The 19476-nt window shown below is 44.5% G+C and overlaps 1 long non-coding RNA gene across 1 annotated transcript; it reads right to left on the bottom strand.

The window, feature by feature from the left end:
* Window positions 1-286: 286 nt before the first annotated feature.
* Window positions 287-18659, bottom strand: LOC140478569 (uncharacterized). The gene is made up of 3 exons (XR_011960831.1): window positions 18643-18659; window positions 16111-16208; window positions 287-373 (listed from the first exon to the last, which is right to left on the bottom strand). It is a non-coding gene; the product is annotated as an uncharacterized lncRNA (long non-coding RNA).
* Between the last annotated feature and the right edge of the window lie 817 nt (window positions 18660-19476).

Raw genomic sequence — 19476 nt, 5'->3', positions numbered from 1 at the left:
AAAGCTGAATCCAAAACTCACCACCTTCACCAACGGAGATTTTCGGAAAATGCAGGATAGTCAAGTTGAGTATCATTCAAAACTGAGATAGTGAGGAAGTGTGTAGAAGATAATGATTTTGCAATTTTAAACTGAGGGGTAACAGTGATTTATGGTTATAGACTGTGTGGTACATTCACACTGTCCAGAATACTCTGTTGTGAATATCTATTCTGTAATTTATTACAAAGCTAAGGTCACTGATAATGAAAACCAAAACACCCAGGAAACATCGCCTCACCTCGTAATCTGACAAAAGACGCGTGATAAATCTGGTTGAATTTCGAACACAGATGGAAAGCGGGTAGATTAAATCCAGTCCGAAGATCCTGTGCTTAAAGAAAGAAGACTACAATAGGACGAGGGAGGAGTTGGTAATGTCGACTGGGAGCAAAGACTGTACGGTGGGACAGTTGACGGACAGTGGAGGAATATCAAAGCAATTTTTCGAAGTGCTCAGCAAAAGTATATATCAGTGAAAAGGAAGGACTGTAGGAAAAGGGGTAATCTGCCGTGGGTGTCTAAGGAAATAAGGGAGGCTATCAAATTGAAATAGAAGGCATACAAATTGGGAATGATCAAGGAGAAATTAGGAGATTAGAAATACTTCAAAGGTCAACTGAAAACTTGATGGGATTGGGTATAAAAAGTGATGAGTAGCTATGCCCAGGGCCAGAATAGCAGTTTACACTGCTCGAGGGAAACCTATTGTTTGGGGAACATATGGCCTCTGTAATTGTTGAAGCACTTAACAGTTACCATAGAGATAATCCTGATCAAGTTAAAAATCACAGCACACTCCAAAAGCTTGTCCTTCCAAATAAACCTGTCGGACTATAACCTAGTGATGTGGGGTTTTTAACTTTGTCCACCCCACCCCAACTCCGGCTCCTCCACATCAGAATCCTGATAGAGAGCCCCACTGAAACTGGAGCGCCTGTCAGGTACTTGAGGGAGCCACGGGGGTGTGGGGGAGGGGTGTGTGGTTTAACCACAGAGTTGAACTGAACTCGACTTTTTAAACTGTTGTTGCCATGGGGATAATCCTGAGAGACAGTCTCTATGCAAAGTCACAAATCACAAAGGTAGACGAATGGGAGCCGTACATTGGACCTGATGCTGCCTAAAGGCGTCTTGCACGTAAAATACCAAGGTAACTACCATGTCTCATCAATAAATACTCAAAGAAGACCTCTCAGAGTTCTGTGCCTTGTAAATCCTATCCAGCAGGGTTCAGGAATATGAGTACACAGCAGTCAGTCTTCACAGTGGAGAACACGAAAAACATGCCAGTAATTGATAAGGAGACTGAGAAACGTGAGGACCTAGATAATAACCATTATCATGAAAGAGTTAGAGCTGGGCAAGCTAATGGCGCTAACGGTAGACAAGTCTACTTCCCCTAATGGAATACATCCCAGGATACCAACAGAGTTCGTGGGAGAAATAGCAAATGCACTTAGTTACAGCATCCTACAGCAGAGACAGGCCCTTTGGCCCAAAATGGCCCATGCCGATCAGAATGTTCATCCATGCTAACCCCATTTCCCTGCACTTGGCTCATCTGCTTCTGAAACTTTGCTATCCATGTATTTGTCCAAATGCCTTTTACATGTTATTATTGTACCCGCCTCAACCACTTCCACTGGCAGCTCATTCCATATACATACCACCCTCTGTGTAAAACAGTTGCCCCTCAGCTTCCCTTTTATTCTTTCTCCTCTAACCTTAAACTGATGCCCTCCAGTCCTTGGTTCCCTGGGAAAAAGATGATCTTATACACTTCTATAAAATATTCCCCCTCGGTTTCCTCTGTTCTCAACAAAAAAGCCCTCGCGTGTCCAACATCTCCCTGTAACTCAGACCCCCGAGCCCTGGCGTCATCCTTGTAAATTTCTTCTGCACCTTTTCCAGTTTAATAACTGAAACCTACACTGCATTCATCACATTTCCAGTGTTTCCCCATGGCATTGGAACAGACATGACAACGCCAATGGATTACAATCAATGACCAATAATTTACCCCGTATCAACAATCCCATTTTCATAGCTCTTTCCACGATGCAGGAATCCTTTTGTCTTTCTGGTTTCATGGTTAATTTTCTCAATACAAAACCAGTGGCTTAACTGTTCCTGGGAAAAGTGCCATGATTTTTTAGACTTTCCAAAACCAATGAAATCTCTCTCCACAGTCCCCACGCTTACATGGACTTCACTGTCTCAGTACTTTTTTCCCAGTCACACTGACATTTGAAATATTCGTCCACGGAAAGAATGCACACATTTCCATCCAGATAAGGCAAATGATATTCAGATCGGCACGGATCAAGTAACTATCCAAACTGAACATGAAGTTCAATTTAAATTCCTCAAATGCAAATCCCCCCTTTCAGTACTGCACAACAGAGAAAAGTGAACGTGCTGGAAATCCTCAGCAGGTCTGGTAGCACCTGAAACGCTGACAGATGCAGGGAACATTGCAGCCTTGAAGAAGTGGTTAGATGATCACACCAGGCACGTGCGCTTGATGGCCAGTTTGTAGAAGATGGGGGCATTGTGTTCAACAGTTTTATACCAGAGACTCTGACCTCATTTGATTCCATGTTTCTCTGCGATTCCCTCTTTTCGGAAGCAGGCAGGAGTGGAAAGCAGTGGAGAATGTAAATGATGGGTGACCTTCCTAGTGAGAGGATTCGTGTACAGGAGCAGGGATCCCTTTCTGGAAGGGCCTTGGTGAGACCACATCTGGAGTACTGTGTATACCTTCGTTCCCCTTTCCCAAGGAAGGCTACCCTGGTTATTGAGAGAGTAAAGGAGGGTTACCAGCCTGAGTCCTGGTATGTGGAGATAGTTAAGGGCTGCAGCCACTGGAAATCAGAGTTTATACAATGTGAATCTGGGGACGTGCAGCAGGTCAGGCTGCATCACAGGAGCAGGAAGGTTGACGTTTTGGGTCGGAACCCTTTGTCAGCCCTGATGAATAGTCCTGACCCGAAATGGCAACTTTCCAGCCCCATCGTATTCATGCTGGTCATCAAGCACCTATTAATTCTAGTCCCCAGATCTGGCACTCAGCATGTAACCGATATTGTAGTACCTGGTGTGATCATCTCAATACTTCAAGGCTGCAATGTTTCCTGCATCTGTCACCATTTCGGATGCTGCCCGACCTGCTGAGGATCTCCAGCACTTTTTGTTTTTATTGTGGATTTCCCCCATTTTGCTCAAACACTTAGAGTCAGAGATCTGTACAGCTCCATATTTTGCTGACTATAATTCCTGGGATGGATGGATGAAGAGGGACTCAATCCTCATTTAATCCTCCTTTCCTTTGGCTTTCTGAGCCGCTGGCTACATCACTAATATTCTACCTCCCATTCCCTGTCCTGAATCTGACCCATCTAAGCCTACACTTTAGTTCCCATCCCCCTGTTAGACAAGTTAAAACCGCACCAATGGGACTGGCAAAAGCCTCCACCAGGAGATTTCTCCCAGATCTGCCCAGGGGTAACCGGTCAGGCTGGTGCAGGACCCATCCAGAAACGGTCCCAGTGCCTGAAGAATCTAAACCCTTCTCTAGTCCACCATTTTGCCAGTCACACGTCCAGCTGATCTATCCTCTTATTCCTGCTCTCACTAGCACATGGCACTGTGAGTAAGTCTGACATTATTTTATTTCAGGAGCTACATTTTACTGTATCCCTGATCTCCCTATATCCAGCTTTCAGGACCTCATCCCTTTGTTTAGTGATGTCATTGGTATCAGTGTGTTCCACAACCACTGGCTTTACCCTCCAGCTCCAGAATGTCCTGCAGCTGCTCCATGATAATCGTGGATCCTGGCACCAGGGAGGTAACATACCATCCTGGATTCATGTCTGTGGCCACAGAAGTGACTGCCTGTACCCCTGACCATTGAATCCCCTGTCACTATAGCCCTGCCACTGTCTTTTCTCCGGTTCTGTACAGCAGAGCTTTCTGTGGTATCATGAACCTGGCTGTTGCTGATTTCCCGAGAAGCTACTCCACGCATTCACCCCCAACAGAATCCCAAGCAGGATTCAGTATCTTATTGAGAAGTGGATGATCACTGGGGATTCCTGCACTGCCTTCCTGAGCCTTTTATTTGGTTTGATGGTCACCCACTCCCTTTCTGCCTTGCAGTGTGACGAACTCACTAAATGTGCTGTCAAGAACATTCTCAGATGCTCCACAGTGAGTCCACTCATAACTCCAGGATTGAAAAGCAGTTTCCCAGCAGATGCAGGTGGGCCCACTTCCTGCACACATAGCCGTCAGGGAAACTGAAAGTGTCCCTTATTTCCCACATTGTACAAGAGGAGCACACCACGGGTCTGAGGGCTCCTGTCACAACGTCTCTCTAGATTCAGCTAATTACTCCCATTAAGCGAATTTAAAATAGCTTTCAACCTTCCTTCACTTCAAACATTTCCATTATATATCAAAAGCCCCAATCTTTATTTAAGCTGATACGTTATATTTTAAAAACTTAACAAATACTCTGCAGGTATCACTTACAAATTGGCTGTTCCCATTGGGACCATGTGAATTTCTCAATGGCCTGAACTAAACTAGAATTTCAGCTTCAACTTCTCCCTATCTCACCTCCCTCTGTTTTCACCCAACTCCAAAACACACTCATTGAGTCAAGCAACACTCAGTGCAGCCCTGTCATTGTCATTGTCTGGTCACACCTACACTGCCCTCAGCCTCCTGTCCTGTTCCAATGCATCTCAATGGGAGCTCAGGGACTGCATCTCATCTTTCAGCTCAGCCCTTTGTAACCCCAGAGACATTCCACCTGAAAATGTGCTGGAATTTGAGTTCACAAAGAATTTTAATGAGAATTTTGCAGGAAGTTTAAAATTAGGAGTTTACAGGTTAACATCATGAAGGGAGTGATTGGGACTAAATCTGACAGTTCCTGCAAAGATACTAGGAATAATTTGGATACGTCTGTGCTCCCACTCAGGCCAAATCGCCCATGGGGGATTCAACCACAAATATGAACATCTTTCTGCATTTTGCTTTACAAAAGTATTGGAGATATTTTCGCAGAGACAGAACAGACAACCCTTTCTCCTTCCACAATAAAATGCTAATGATATCAGATCCTGATGACTCCGCTGAGTGCAGAAATCTGCTTTTTTGAGGTCCCGTCCTCAATTATTCTCAATTAATATCCCAAAAAAGAACTCACAAAACAAATCTCAGCCAGTGCAGGATGAATTAGAAAGACAAATATTTCTCTGGTATGTGTCTGATGTGTAAATGCTCCTCTTTCAAATCACCCCTCCCCCACCCAGGAAGAGGACATGCCCATGCACCTTGTTGTACCGTGCCCCCAATAAAAATGGCGGCCATAACCCAGGACCTATCACTGACTGAGGACCACAGCAGTTTTCCCATTTCCTGTAAACATGGGACCAAGAGTTTCTAATTCAGGACTAATACCCTGTACAGACGTGTAAATAAAACCTCCCAGTCTCAACTGAATCATTTTCTCCCGGTTTCCGCTGCCACTCCCTCTTCCCAGTTTCCGACTCCTGCACACACCAAGGGCCATCCTGGGTCCAGTGACCCTTCCTCAGAACCGATGGCAGCTGGGAAAATTAGACTCCCTACAGTGTGGAAACAGGCCATTCGGTCCAACAAATCCACACTGACCCTCCGAAGAGTATCCCACCCAGACCCATTCCGCTACTCTCCAAAACAACGCACCTCACCTTCACATCCCTGAACACGATGGGAAATTTAGCTTGGCCAATTCACCTAACCTACACATCTTTGGACTGCAGGAGATAGGGGTAAAAGAGTAAATAATAGGTGGGATGGAGCGACCCTTCAACAACATGGCAACATTTACTCATCTCCTCTCCCCGACCTTATCTCAGATCCAACCCTCCAACTCAGCACCGCCCTCAAACTGTCCGATCTGTCCATCTTCCTTCCCAATTATCCACTCCATCCTCTCACTATTACCCCTACCTGCATTTTCCTATTGCCTTCCCAACTACCTTCCCACCAGCCCGACACACCCATCCTATTATCTGTCCTCTTCCCCACCCTCACATTCCTGAAGAAGTGCTTAGGCCCAATATGTCAATTTGCCTGCTCCTTGCATACTGCCTGACCTGCTGAGCACATCCAGCGCCACACTTTGAACACAAGCTGGAAGAACATCACCTCATCTTGTACCTGGGGACCCTTCAGCCCTCTGGCCTCAATATTGGATTCCATAATTTTAAGTCATAAGTCTCCTACGTACTCGTGTCCTAGCCCCCATCCCATAGACCAGGCCCTGTTATTACATCGCCTGCAATTACACACGACCTATGGTTAGTCACTAACAGTCTCCATAAACAGCTATTCACCCTCCCCCAACCAGATCGTTATACATTCCTTTGTCCAACTGCTCCCATCGCGTTCTTTGGAATCTATCACCACCTCTCATTTACACCTTAAGCCCTACCTTCTGCATATAAACCGACATGGTTTCTCAGGAACATCAGTTCTGATGAAGGGTCATTGGATCAGAAATGTTAACTTTGACTTCTCTTCACAGATGTTGCCACACCTGCTGAGCATTTTCAGGATCTTCTGGTTGTTGTTTCTGATTTACAGCATCCGCAATTCCTTTGTAATTCAGGTCTAGCAGCCTATATCGTGTGTTTATCAACCCACCCAGTACACAAACTCAATTTCTCTCCCAGTCTCTGCTGTCTCTCCCACTCCCTTCACACTCACTGGGTCCCCCCTCACAGTGACATTGCACCTGCACAGCTCATGGTCACATGTTGGCCTGCTGGCCACACCCCTCATTCACTCCCATTGGCAGGAGGATTACACCAACTCCCCTATTGGTCTGAAGCTGCCATCAATCAGCCAGGTCCCATTGTGACTTGAGTGGTAGGAGGCTGAGGGGTGACCTCAGAGGTTTATAAAATCATGAGGGGCGTGGATGGGATACAGAGACAAGGCCTTTTCCCTGGAGTTAGGAAGTCCAGAACGAGGGGGCATAAGTTTAATGTGAGGGGAGAATGATATAAAGGAGACCCAAGGGGCAACTTTTTTCATGTGCGTGTAAGGAATCTACTATCAGGGAAGTGGTGACAGCTGGTATATTTCCACTATTTGAAAGGGAGCTGGATGGGTATGTGATTAGGAAGGGCGTAGAGTGATATGGGCCAACTGCTGTCATATAGGACTAGATTAGGTTGGGATATCTGGTCAGTGTGGACGAGTTTGACTAAAGGGTCTGTTTCCTTGCTGTACATGACTGTGGCTCTGCCCTGGGATGAGCTTCATCATTCAGTGAATGGGGCAGGATCACAGAGCACAGGGGCTGGGGGCTATTCAGCCCATTGGGGCTGTACCTTCTTCCTCTGGAGATGCTGCCAATCTGCCCTTTCTCCACTCCCATTTACCAGTAGCCCTCCACATTTATCCCTAAATAGTTAATTCCAAATCTGTTTTGATCATAACAAAAGCTGCATCCAGCTGTGGTTCAAACTGTTTCAGATGCGCAGATCCGACTGAGTAAAATAACCTTCACATTTTTAACCTGCATTATTTACCAATTACCTGAAAGTAGTTACTAAAAATTGTGACAATAATTTCTCTCAGTGTATCTATAAATTAATTATCCTGGAAACAAATCTGTTTCTGGTTGAAATCACTGATTAAGCTTTTCAGCTCCAAAGAGAATTGTCAGGTCTTTTGCTAACTCTCCATAAAAGAGAAATCTATCTTAATTTGAATTTATTAGTGTCATAGAGATGCACAGCACAAAACAGACACTTCGGTCCAACTCATCAATGCCGCCCAGATATCCTAAATTAATCTCGTCCCATTTGCCAACACTTTGCCCATATCCTTCTAAAAGTTTCCTAAACACGAGCCCAATCAGATGCCTTTTAAATGTTATCGTACCAGCCTCCACACTTCCTCTGGCAGCTCATTCCATACACGTACCATATTCAGCTTGAAAAAATTGCTGTTTAGATAACATTTAAATCTTTTCCCTCACAACTCATGTCTGTGCTCTCTGGTTTTGGACTCCCGTAACCTGGGAATAAGACCCTGGCTGTTCACCCTAACCATGTCCTTCACGATTTATCAACCTCGAAGGTCACCTCTCAGCATCCGATGCTCCAGTGAAAACAGCCTGAGCCTATTCAGCCTCTCTGTATGGGTCAAACCCTTAGCCCTGGAAACATCTTTGCACATCTTTTCTGAATCCTTTCAAGTTTTATAATATCATTCCGATAGCAGGGAGACCAGGACTGAACGCAGAATTCCAGAAATGGCTGAATCAATGCCCTGTACAGCTGCAAAATAACGTCTCAACTCCTATACTCAATGCATAGGCCAATAAAGGCAAGTTAACCAAACGCCTTCTTCACCACCCTGTCTATTCCACTTTCAAAGAACTATGAACCTGCACCTCAACATCTCTTTGTTCAGCAACACTCCCCAGGCCCTTCCCATTAAACGGATAAGTCCTGCCCTGATTTGTTTTTCCAAAATGCAGCACCTCACATTTATCTGAATTACACTCCATCTGCCACTCCTCAGCCCAGTTGATTGAAGTCTCATTGTTCTCTGAGGTAACTTTCTTCCCTGTCCACTGCATCTCCAATTTTGGTGTCTATGTAAAGTCACTAATCATAGCTCCTATATTCACATCGAAATCATTATATAAATGACGAAAAGCAGTGGACCCAACACCAATCCTTACACCATATTGCACATCACAGGCCTCCAGTCCGAAAAGCAACCCTCCACCACGATCCTCTGTCTCCAATTTTCCAGCTACTTTTGTATAATTTGTTAACCAGTCTGTTATGTTGAACTTTGTTGAACATCTTTCTGAAGTCCAAGTTAGTGATTTCCATGCACAAAGCCATGCTGATTATCCCTAATTATTTCTTGCCTTTCCAATTACATCCAAATCCTGTCCCTGAGAAGCTCTTCCAACAACTTGCCTGACTTCAGGCTCACCGGTGTATTGTTCCCTGGACTTTCCTCATCACCTTTCTCAAATAATGGCGCCCGTCTTACAGCACCTCACCTGTGGCTATTGGTGATACAAATATCTCAGCGAGGGGCCCGGCAATCACTTCCCTAACTTCCCACAAAGTTCTGGGACACACCTGATCAGGTCCCAGGGATTTATTCAGCTTTATGTATTATAAGATATCCAGTACCTCATTCTCTGTAATATGGACACTTGTCAAGTTATCACTATTTATTTTTCCGAACTGTCTCACTTCCACATTCTCGAAGTAAAAGCTGACATAAAATCCTCCCACCTCCGATGGTTCCACAGACAGCCTTGCTAATCTTCGAGGGTCCCTAATCTCTGCCTGGTTACTCTTTTGTCCTAGGTGTATTTGTCGAATCTCTTTGGATTCTCCTTAAACCTATTTCCCAAAGCTATCTCATGTCCCCTTTTGTTCGTCATGGTTTTCCCCCGACTATACTCCTACTGCCCTTTTACTCCTGGAGGGATTCACGCAAACCCAGCTGTCTGTACCTGCCATATCCCTCCTTCATTTTCTTGACCAGGCCCTCAATTTCTCTCGACAGGCAGCATTCCTTACACCTACCAGCCTTGACCTGAACAGGAACATATTGTCAGTGTACTCTCGTTGTTGCAGGCCTATGGATGCAATGGCAGATGAGGACAGAAGCAATCATTCTCAGTAAAGAGGTGGTGTTGGGAAAGATAACAGCCTACAGGTAGATGGGTCGTCTGGCCATGATGGAATGCATCCCAGGGGACTATAACAGATGGCAGAGGCTAAATAGCAAACACACTCGTGATAATTCACTAAAATGTGCTGGACTCTGGGACGGTTCTGACAGATTAGATAGCTGCAAATGTGATGCCAATATTTTAAAATGGACCTGTTAGCATAACTTCTGGAGTGGGGGAAATGCTCGATCACTCAAGGAAGAAATAGTGAGCTATCTGGATCGAAATTGTCTCAGAGCAGACACAGCATCGATTCATGAAAGGTAGACAACACTAGGCTGAGTGGTAGAGCAATGTATGTAGAGGCCAATGGTAAGTCTGCAGAGGGATACGGATAGTTTAAGTGAGTGGGTGAGGGTCGAACAGATGGAGGACAATGTTGGGAAATGTGAGGTCATCCATTTTGGTCGGACTAACAGCTAACTGATGAAATGGTGAAAACTTGCAGCAGGCTGCTGTACAGAGGGAGCTGAGTTTCCTTGTGCATGAATCACAGGAAGTTGGTTTGCAGGTGCAGCAGGTAAATAAGACAGTGAAGGGAATATTGTCCTTCATTGCTAGAGGGATGGTTATGCTGCAGCTGTACAGGGTGCTGGAGAAGCCACACCTGGAGTACTGTGTACAGGTTTGGTCTCCTTACTTCAGCAAGGATGTACTGGCACTGGAGAGGGTGCAGTGGAGGATCACTAGTTTGAGTCAGGATTTCAGAGGGTTGACGTATGCGGAGAGATTGAGAAAACTAGTTCTATACTCAATTTCAAAGTATGGGGATTTGGTTAGGAAAAAAATTGAAATTATTAATGGAGTAGATAAACTAGAAGCAGGGAGGTGATTTCCACTGGGGACGGAGCAAACTAGCGAGCAGAGAGTCAAAATAGGGGAATATCAGATTTAGGACTGAGTACAGGATGGACATCTTCAGATAAATCTGTGAATCTGTGGAATGTGCAGCAGTCGACGTTATCAACTTGACTATCGTTTTATCAAAAGGTAGATTTGTGAACAGGAAAGGAATTAAGGGTTATGGTGAGAGAACAGGAAAGTGGAGCTGAGGCCATGAAAAGATCAGCCCTGATCTTATTGAATGGCAGAGCAGGCTTGAGGGGCCAGATGGCCTACTCCTGCTCCTCTTCCTTCTGTTCTTATGTTCCCACTTTCCAGCCGTCCCTTTACCTGGGGGTTGCAAAGAAATATTGAAAGTTCTCGCCTTGTACCGTCAAAATTCACCTTTGTCCAATTTAGAACACCGTTTAGATCTGGTTTATTATTTTCTGTAACTATTTTAAAACTAGGAGAATTATCATAGAATCCTGAGTGTGTGGAACAGGCCATTCGGCCCATCACATCCACCCTGACCCTCAAAGCCTCCTACCTTAAACCTGTAACGCTGCATTTCCCATGGCTAATCCATCTAGCCTGCACATCCCTGAACAATATGGGCAATTCAGCCTGGAATATGGGCAATTCAGCCTGGAATACATCCTCCAATCTCCTCCTGTCTCATCACCCTCATGATCTCTAATCTTGACAACTTCCACAAATCTGTCCTTCTCCACATTAAACACTGATGCCACACGTGTCGTATCCACCCAACAACCCCATCTCCTGTGTCTTCACACATAGGCTGCCTTGTTGATCTTTGAGGTGGCCTATTCTCTCTCTAATGACCCATTTGCTCTTAATGTATTTCTAAAAACCCTTTCCCTATTCGCCAAAGCGGTCTCCTGTCCCCGTTTTACCTTCCTGATTTTAGATTAGATTAGATTACTTACAGTGTGGAAACAGGCCCTTCGGCCCAACAAGTCCACACCGCCCCGCCGAAGCGTAACCCACCCATACCCCTACCCCTACATCTACCCCTTACCTAACACTATGGGCAATTTTAGCATGGCCAATTCACCTGACCTGCACATCTTTGGACTGTGGGAGGAAACCGGAGCACCCGGAGGAAACCCACGCAGACACGGAGAGAACGTGCAAACTCCACACAGTCAGTCGCCTGAGGCGGGAATTGAACCCGGGTCTCAGGCGCTGTGAGACAGCAGTGCTAAACACTGTGCCACCGTGCCGCCCACAAAGTATGGTTTGAGTTATAAGCAGAGTCTGGATAGGCTGGGTCCTTTTTCACTGAAGCACAGGAGGCTGAGGGGTGACCTTATGAGAGGTTTATAAAATCCTGAAGAGTTTCGCTAATGTGAGCAGCAGGTGCCCTTTCCAGGAGGGGGCGTGATTCAAGATTGGGGACATACATTTCTCACGTTAAAAAGTAAGGCTTTTACCCTTAAGTATACTCCTTTTGCCTTTATACTCAAAGGATGTTTGTGATTTTTGGATTGGAATAAATGGGAAATATTACATCTTGACAAAACAAACGAAGGCTGGACTTACACTGATTAAAAGTTGGGCCTCGGATAGTGATATGGAACAAAGAGACAGAGGGGTTCAGGTCTTTGAACTACCTGTCACATGCAGACAGGGTGGTTCAGAAGGGCTTTAGCACATTTGCCTTCATTGCTCAGGTCTTTGAATATAGGAGTTAGGACGTTATGTTGATGTTGTACAGGATGTTGGGGAGGCCTCTTCTGGAATACTGTGCCCAGTTCTGTTTGTGCTGTTATAGGAAGGATATTATTAAATTGGAGCAGGTTCAGAATAGATTTACCAGGATGGTGATGGGAATGGATGGTTTGAGTTATAAGCAGAGTCTGGATAGGCTGGGTCCTTTTTCACTGAAGCACAGGAGGCTGAGGAGTGACCTTATGAGAGGTTTATAAAATCCTGAAGAGTTTCGCTAATGTGAGCAGCAGGTGCCCTTTCCAGGAGGGGGCGTGATTCAAGATTGGGGACATACATTTCTCACGTTAAAAAGTAAGGCTTTAAAAAGAAGTTCCGGATTTTATTTTTTGTTTTTGCAAAAAGAGTGGTTCACATGTGGAATAAACTTGCAGAGGACGTGGTAGATGTGAATACAATTACAATTTCAGGGTGGCACAGTGGCTCAACGGTTAGCACTGCTACCTTTCAGTGCCAGGGACACAGGCTCAATTCCTGTATTGGGTGACTGTCCATGTGGAGTTTGTATATTCTTCCCCATTACAGCGTGGGTTCATCCAGGAACTCCCATATCCTCCCACAATCCACAGATGTACTGGGGAGGTGAACTGGCCGTGCTCAATTTCCCATAGTGTTCAGGAATGATTGGGTTGAGTGAATTAGTCAGGTGTAAACATAGAGCAAAAGGGTAGGGGAATGGGATTCTAATAGGAAAAAAACATTTGGACCCCTATATCAATAGGGAATGCCAGGATGGACTTGGACCAAGTGGAGGCAGATGCGATTAGTTCAGTTCGAATTTATGGTCAACACGGACTGGTTGGACCACAGGGTCTGTGTCGATGCTGTGTAACTTTATGACTCGTTATCTCTATAAATTCCTCTATGCTTGGAACTCTCCCTATCAGTACCACCTCATCCAGCCTTACAAATCCTCCTCAGCTCTATAATTCCACTCCAGCCTCAAAATCCAAAAACCTCTATCACAAATATCTCTATCTCTGTAACATCCTCCATCCACACAATCCTTTCCAACTTGCATCTCCTCCAGCTTCATTATCCTCCGAATGTCTAATCCCCTCCAGTCTCTCAAAGCTCTGCTATATGTGCCTTTCGTTATTTCCAGCTTTCAGGATGCCCAATGTTTATTTCTCACTTGATAATAGCCCTTTACAATTCCTGCGCTGAGCTTCTGAATTTCCTCTTAAACCTCTGCGTCTCACTTTCCTCCCAAGAAAATCGACCAATCACGTGTCATCTATTCTAGTATCAACTTTTCTGACCTGATGTCCAATGGAGCCTGTCATATTCCTATAATAAACATCTCAGCGGTCTACAGAACAGAAAAACGCTCTGATGGTCCATCGAGTCTGTGAGAAAGAAAATTATCACCGAAAACTATCACCATACTACTATCCTCATCTACTTTCCAGTACTTCTGGAAAAGTGTCAACTATCATGGCATAGCAAGTGCACACTAAATACATCTCAAATGTTTTGGGGATTTGTGTCTCCCACCCTCACAGACAGTGAGGTTTAGTGCAACTGTTGCTCGATGATGACATCACCCACAGGAACACAGAGCAGCTCGGACTGTGCAAACCAGAGGTCGCCCATACATTGGGAAGGATGGCAGGGTCCCTGAGGGGGGGCACAGGAGAGTTACCAGGATGGTTCAAGGAATGGGGGATTTTAGTTGCAGGGACATGGGTGTTGTTAATACATATCAAGAATATCCGTCTACAATAGATGGACTCTCGTTCTCAACCTCTCCCCTTGCCTGGGCTGTGGTAACCTTCAGGTTAAACCAACACCAGACATCTCTCCCTAAAGAGAGAGCAGCCCTATGGTCTGGTAGGACAATGATGACTTTACCTTTTAGACAGTGATGCCAATGTGCATCGGGGGTGGAGAGAGGGAATGTTGAAGTTGGTGGATGGGACACCACTCAGGCACAGTGCTTTCTCCTGGAGGATGTTCGCTTTCTTTAATACTGTTGAGGGCTGCACTATATTTAGACAGGGTTAATTGAGTTTGAATTGAGTATATAGATGTGGAGATTTAGTAATCAGTGGTGGGGCCTTTAATGGAAGGTGGTGAATTGAAAAAATATCTCACTACAATTTTGGTTTAGACAGTTATCTTTAGTATTTAATATTGGTAGCAGAGAATGATTCAAAATGTAAGGTTTTGGGGTATGACAGATTTGAATGGACATCTGTGTGGCCACCAGGAAACCATTTGGATGCATTATTCCAATACAGTCTCAAACCTGGAAATGTTAAGAGCCTATGATCTATCTGATGAGGAAATGTCATATCATATTATATTTCTTGTACACTTTGTCACACTTAAAGATTTCAGACTTTTGTTCCTGTAGAGATTTTTGTGTAATCTTATTAGAGTCATCACTCAAATACAAATGGCATTATAGACTGTGGGAAAATCAGGATATACAAAATGTTCTTTGGTCCTCCGCTGTGGGCTTATTTCAGTAAGTATGGCTTTACAAACAGCTGATGTTATACTCTGTATGCTGTAAATGGGAATTTTACATGGATAAATTCTGTTATAAATATGGGTAAAATTTATGATGGAAGGAATAAACAGGGAGTGTTTTGAGCAGGAAGAGATTAACCTAATGACAATGCTAGTTTTATTTATTTTCTAAGGTTAGCATTAAAATCACCCTTTAGATTCTAATGCGGGGAGAAGGTAAATATTATTAGTGGTAGAGGATCCAGATTGCTCAAACCCAGTGGTTGATGGCCAGTTTCACCTCTCTCCAAATGCGTATACTTACCTCTGCCTGACAAACATATATAGGGCTTTTTGCCCAAAATGTCGATTTTTCCTGCTCCTCGGATGCTGCCTGACCTGCAGTGCTTTTCCAGCACCACTCTAATCTAGACCCCCATTTATACAGAACAGCCCAAAATTGGAGTGTTGCCTTTCAGTAGTGTTTGAAAACAGTTCTACTCCAAAAGGGTGTTTGAAGCTTAGAAGTGTCTCACCAATTGTAGCTGATGCTGGGTTAATTGTCGACTTTTAAATTTGAAATTGTTAAATATTAAGCAGGGGAGAAATCAAGTATATGGAGTTGGCCGCAAATTGGCCATGAATGACTGAGCAGGCTTGAGGACCCTACTTCTGTATCTGCGTTCCAAATTCTCAGGATTTCCTGTTGAAAGTTTCAAAACAATTTTCCTATTATGTTGTTTGCAGAAGAAATGGTGCTCCAGTTTCCTCCCACAGTCCAAATATATGCAGGTTAGGTGAATTGGCCATGCTAAATTGCCTGTAGTGTTAGGTGAAAGGGTAAATGTAGGGAATGGGTCTAGGTGGGTTGCTCTTCGGAGAGTCGGTGTGGACTTGTTGGGCCGAAGGGCCTGTTTCCACATTGTAAGTAATCTAATCTAATCTGATGCAGGCAAGTGGAGAATGTTCCAACACAATCCTGATGTTGTCTATAAGGCACAGAAACAGACATTGGTGAATCCGGGGTTTGGGAAACTGAGATTGTTCTCCTTGTAGCAAAGGCAATTGAGGGGAGCTGAGAGACAAGTGTTTGCAAAACATATACATTAGGATGTTAAGCCTTACACTCATTAACTCATCATAAAAGGATTACTGGACACATATTGAAGATTTCGGGGAGATCTATTGACAGGACAGTTTGATTCAAAGGAGAACTTTTATGCAGAAAATGGAATTGAGCTGGAACAAAATACTCACACACAGTGCAAATATCCAGGTCCTGATGAATGGAGTAATTCAATCAGAGTTTGGCGTTACAATTACTGAGATTCCCATCTGAATATCCACCTGTAGTATCCTGTAATACAAGTTTATAAAATCTGTCACTGTCAGGTCAGGTTAGAAGCTCACACCATTTCCTCCTCCTGGTCCAGGATGACTGGACACATTAGCCCTTGTGGAGACCAGCAGTCAATTCAGGGGGAAATCTATGTGGGTTTCTATGAGTTTCCACCTTGGGACTTCATGTGACTGAACAGGACAGATCTTTGACACACGGGACAGAATGTTCCAAGGGTCAGTGAGATGTGGAGAGCAGGATTTGCTTCCTTTTCTTTCCTTCCGTGCTGCCGCTGTGCCTCATCAATAAGACATGGGGTGTTAAAGGCTCATGCAGCTCGATGGGCAAGTTGTCTCCATTCTGATCAATGGGCAGCAAGATCCTCCCTGTCATTCCAAAGAGTCTCTCTGAAAAGACAGCAACTCAGCATGCTTCCCACTTTCCGGTGCTCCCTGGAAAGGTTTAGAAGAATGAGGGGGGAATCTCCGACAAAATGTAGAACAGTAAACTTCCAAAAGGATTATAAACTGTTTACAGAGACGGATTTGTTGGAGAAGTGAACACCAAGTTGGCAAATGGAGCATAACTTGGGATAATGTGAAGTTGTTCATTTTGGAGGAGGTAATAAAAGAACAGAGGACTATTTAAATGGTGGAAACTGTAGAAACCTGCAACACAAAAGAGACGAGGAGATAATTGTGCAGGAAACACAGAAAGCTAGCACACAGTTACAACAGGTCATCAGGAAGGGAGATGAAACGTTGTTTCTTGTTTGAAGGGATTTTCAGTATAAGAGTTTGGAGTATATACCTGAGAGCAACTTTATAAAGTGCGAGTGAGACCACATATGGAGTAATGAGAGACGTTTTGGTCCCTTTAGTTAAGGAAATACATCACTTCATCGGAGGCATTTAGAGAAGATTGACTGGGATGATCCCTGGTTTGCAGGGACTATCTTTTAAGAAAAGGCTGAAGAAGTTGGGTCTCGACTCACTGGATTTGGGGGAGAATGAGAGAAGATCTTATTGAAACATATAGGCGTACTAAGGGATATGACAGGGTAAATACTGAGAATATGTGTCCCATCACGAGGGAACCTGGAACCAGTCTCTGGGTCAGTTGCAGAATCAAGGGTTCTGTTTTAGATTTGTCAACTTTAATGCAACACAGACATGGGTAAGGGATTTCAATAGCAATGGAGCTGGGGTGAGGTGGAGAAAAACAACATTTTAGAGATTGGAGTTCCTGGTGTTTGCGATTGTGTAGATGTGTGATCAGAAGATCACCTTGGGGTCAGAATATGAGAGCAATATTGTGAAGACTGTAGTTCTGCCTCAGGCATTTCCTAGTGAGAGGGAGGGGCTCAGCAGTAAGGGAAAGGAATTTGTAATAGCAACCGAAGGCAATGGGATTAACCATTGCAGTGTTTTATTGGAGGAAATTGCAGCCAATTGAGTGGTAAGCAGTTTGATGAATGAGTAACAGTGGAGCAATGGAGAGGGATGATAGGGAGAGAGAGCTGGGCATTGTCAGTGTACATGTGAAACCAATACGATGTCACCTCCTGGCAGTATGTAGGTGAGATACAGGAGGGGACAAAGATAGATCCTGGATGGACACCACATATGAGGAATTCAGAAAGGAAAGGGAGAGTGGAGATGGAGCAGGATTTTCGAACAATCTTGAGGTCAAATATTAGTTCTTAGTAGAATTGGAAAGAAGGACATAACCAGAAAAGACAGACAGAACAAGGAACAATATTTGTGAATGGGTGAGGGGGGAGTGATGAGGAGGGGCCCGACTCCAAAACTGCTATTTCTACATCAGTGACATCACCCAACTCCACCCTCGTCTCAGCTCATTTACTGAAATACTCGTCCATCCCTGTGTTATCTCCAGACTTCATTATCCAAACACACTCCTGGCCAGCCTCCCACATTCAACTTACATATAAGCTCAAGAGTATCTAAAACCCTACTGCCCAAGTGCTCACTTGTACCAAAACTTGTTGATCCATCAAAAGGCTCGTATTAACAAGCAACAATTTAATATTCTCTCCCTTGATGTAATTCCTGGCTGTGAACATCCCTGTCTCCCTGCACCACACAACCTGTGAGACCTTGACAACTCAGTTTCTTTCAGACTCCCAAAGATGCATTTATTCATTGCTTCACCAGTTTGGCTGTTTTGACAGTTGCCAAGGCAACACGGTCTGGAATTCGCACCCTGACCCTCTCAGACTTGCTTTCCTCCTTTAAGGTATTCCTGAAAACCTGCTTATTTGGCAATACTTTTGATCACCTTACCTAATATCCCTATCTGTGGCCTTATGTCAGAAATTCTCAATTTCTGTGAAATTATAAATATGATAAAAATACAAACTGTTGTTGATTTGCACACACACTGTCAACTCTTCACTGTCGCTGAGTGAATAATCTGTAACATCTCTTACCCAAGAACATTGTGGAGCACCTTCACCACACGAACTGCAGCTGTACAAGGAAGTCAAACATCACCCTCTCCACAGGCAATGGGACTCTGGCATTAATCACTGGGGTCTGTGGAGAGAGAAACACATAGTTGATATTTCAGGGAGTGCTAAATGCATTACAGGAAGTGAGAATGTTGCAGAATTTGATGGTCAGAAATGGAAGGAAAATGCACTCTTTTGTTGAAAAAAAGAATTATTCACTGGCAAAGATACTGTGGAAAATTTAGTCCGTTTAGAGAGCAGCACATTGTCAGGGGTTGGGCAGCAGAGGAAAATTAACTTACAAAAGGTCTGTGAAAGTAACAGTAAAACACTAAACAGGAAAACAAGCCAAACAGCCTGTGCCCAAAGACTTTAACTCCCCTTCCCGCTCCACCAAAGATATGCAGGTCCTGGGCGACCTCCACCGCCAAATGCCAGGCATCTGATGCCTGGACGAAGAACGCCTCATCATCTGTGTTCAGATCCTCCAACCACATGGGATCAATGTGGATTTCACCAGTTTCCTCATTTCCACTCCACCCACCTTATCCCAGATCCAGCCTTCGAACTCGGCACTACCCTTTTGACCTGTCCTACGTTTCCATCTTCCTTCCCACTAATCGGCTGCTGCCTGACCTGCTGTGCTTTTCTAGCAGCACACACTTTAACATTGAAAACATCCTGACTCTGACACTGTGTAAATCCTGCCCTATCACTCCCGGCCAAGGAAGGCTGCACATGCGTCCCCCTACAGCTTGCCCCTCTCAAAGTTGGCAGCCACACACGTGTCCCACAGATCACTGCCCGCAATAA

Source organism: Chiloscyllium punctatum, chromosome 6, assembly GCF_047496795.1.
Source record: "Chiloscyllium punctatum isolate Juve2018m chromosome 6, sChiPun1.3, whole genome shotgun sequence".
NCBI classification, from domain to species: domain Eukaryota; kingdom Metazoa; phylum Chordata; class Chondrichthyes; order Orectolobiformes; family Hemiscylliidae; genus Chiloscyllium; species Chiloscyllium punctatum.
This window is presented reverse-complemented; position numbering and strand designations above follow the sequence as displayed.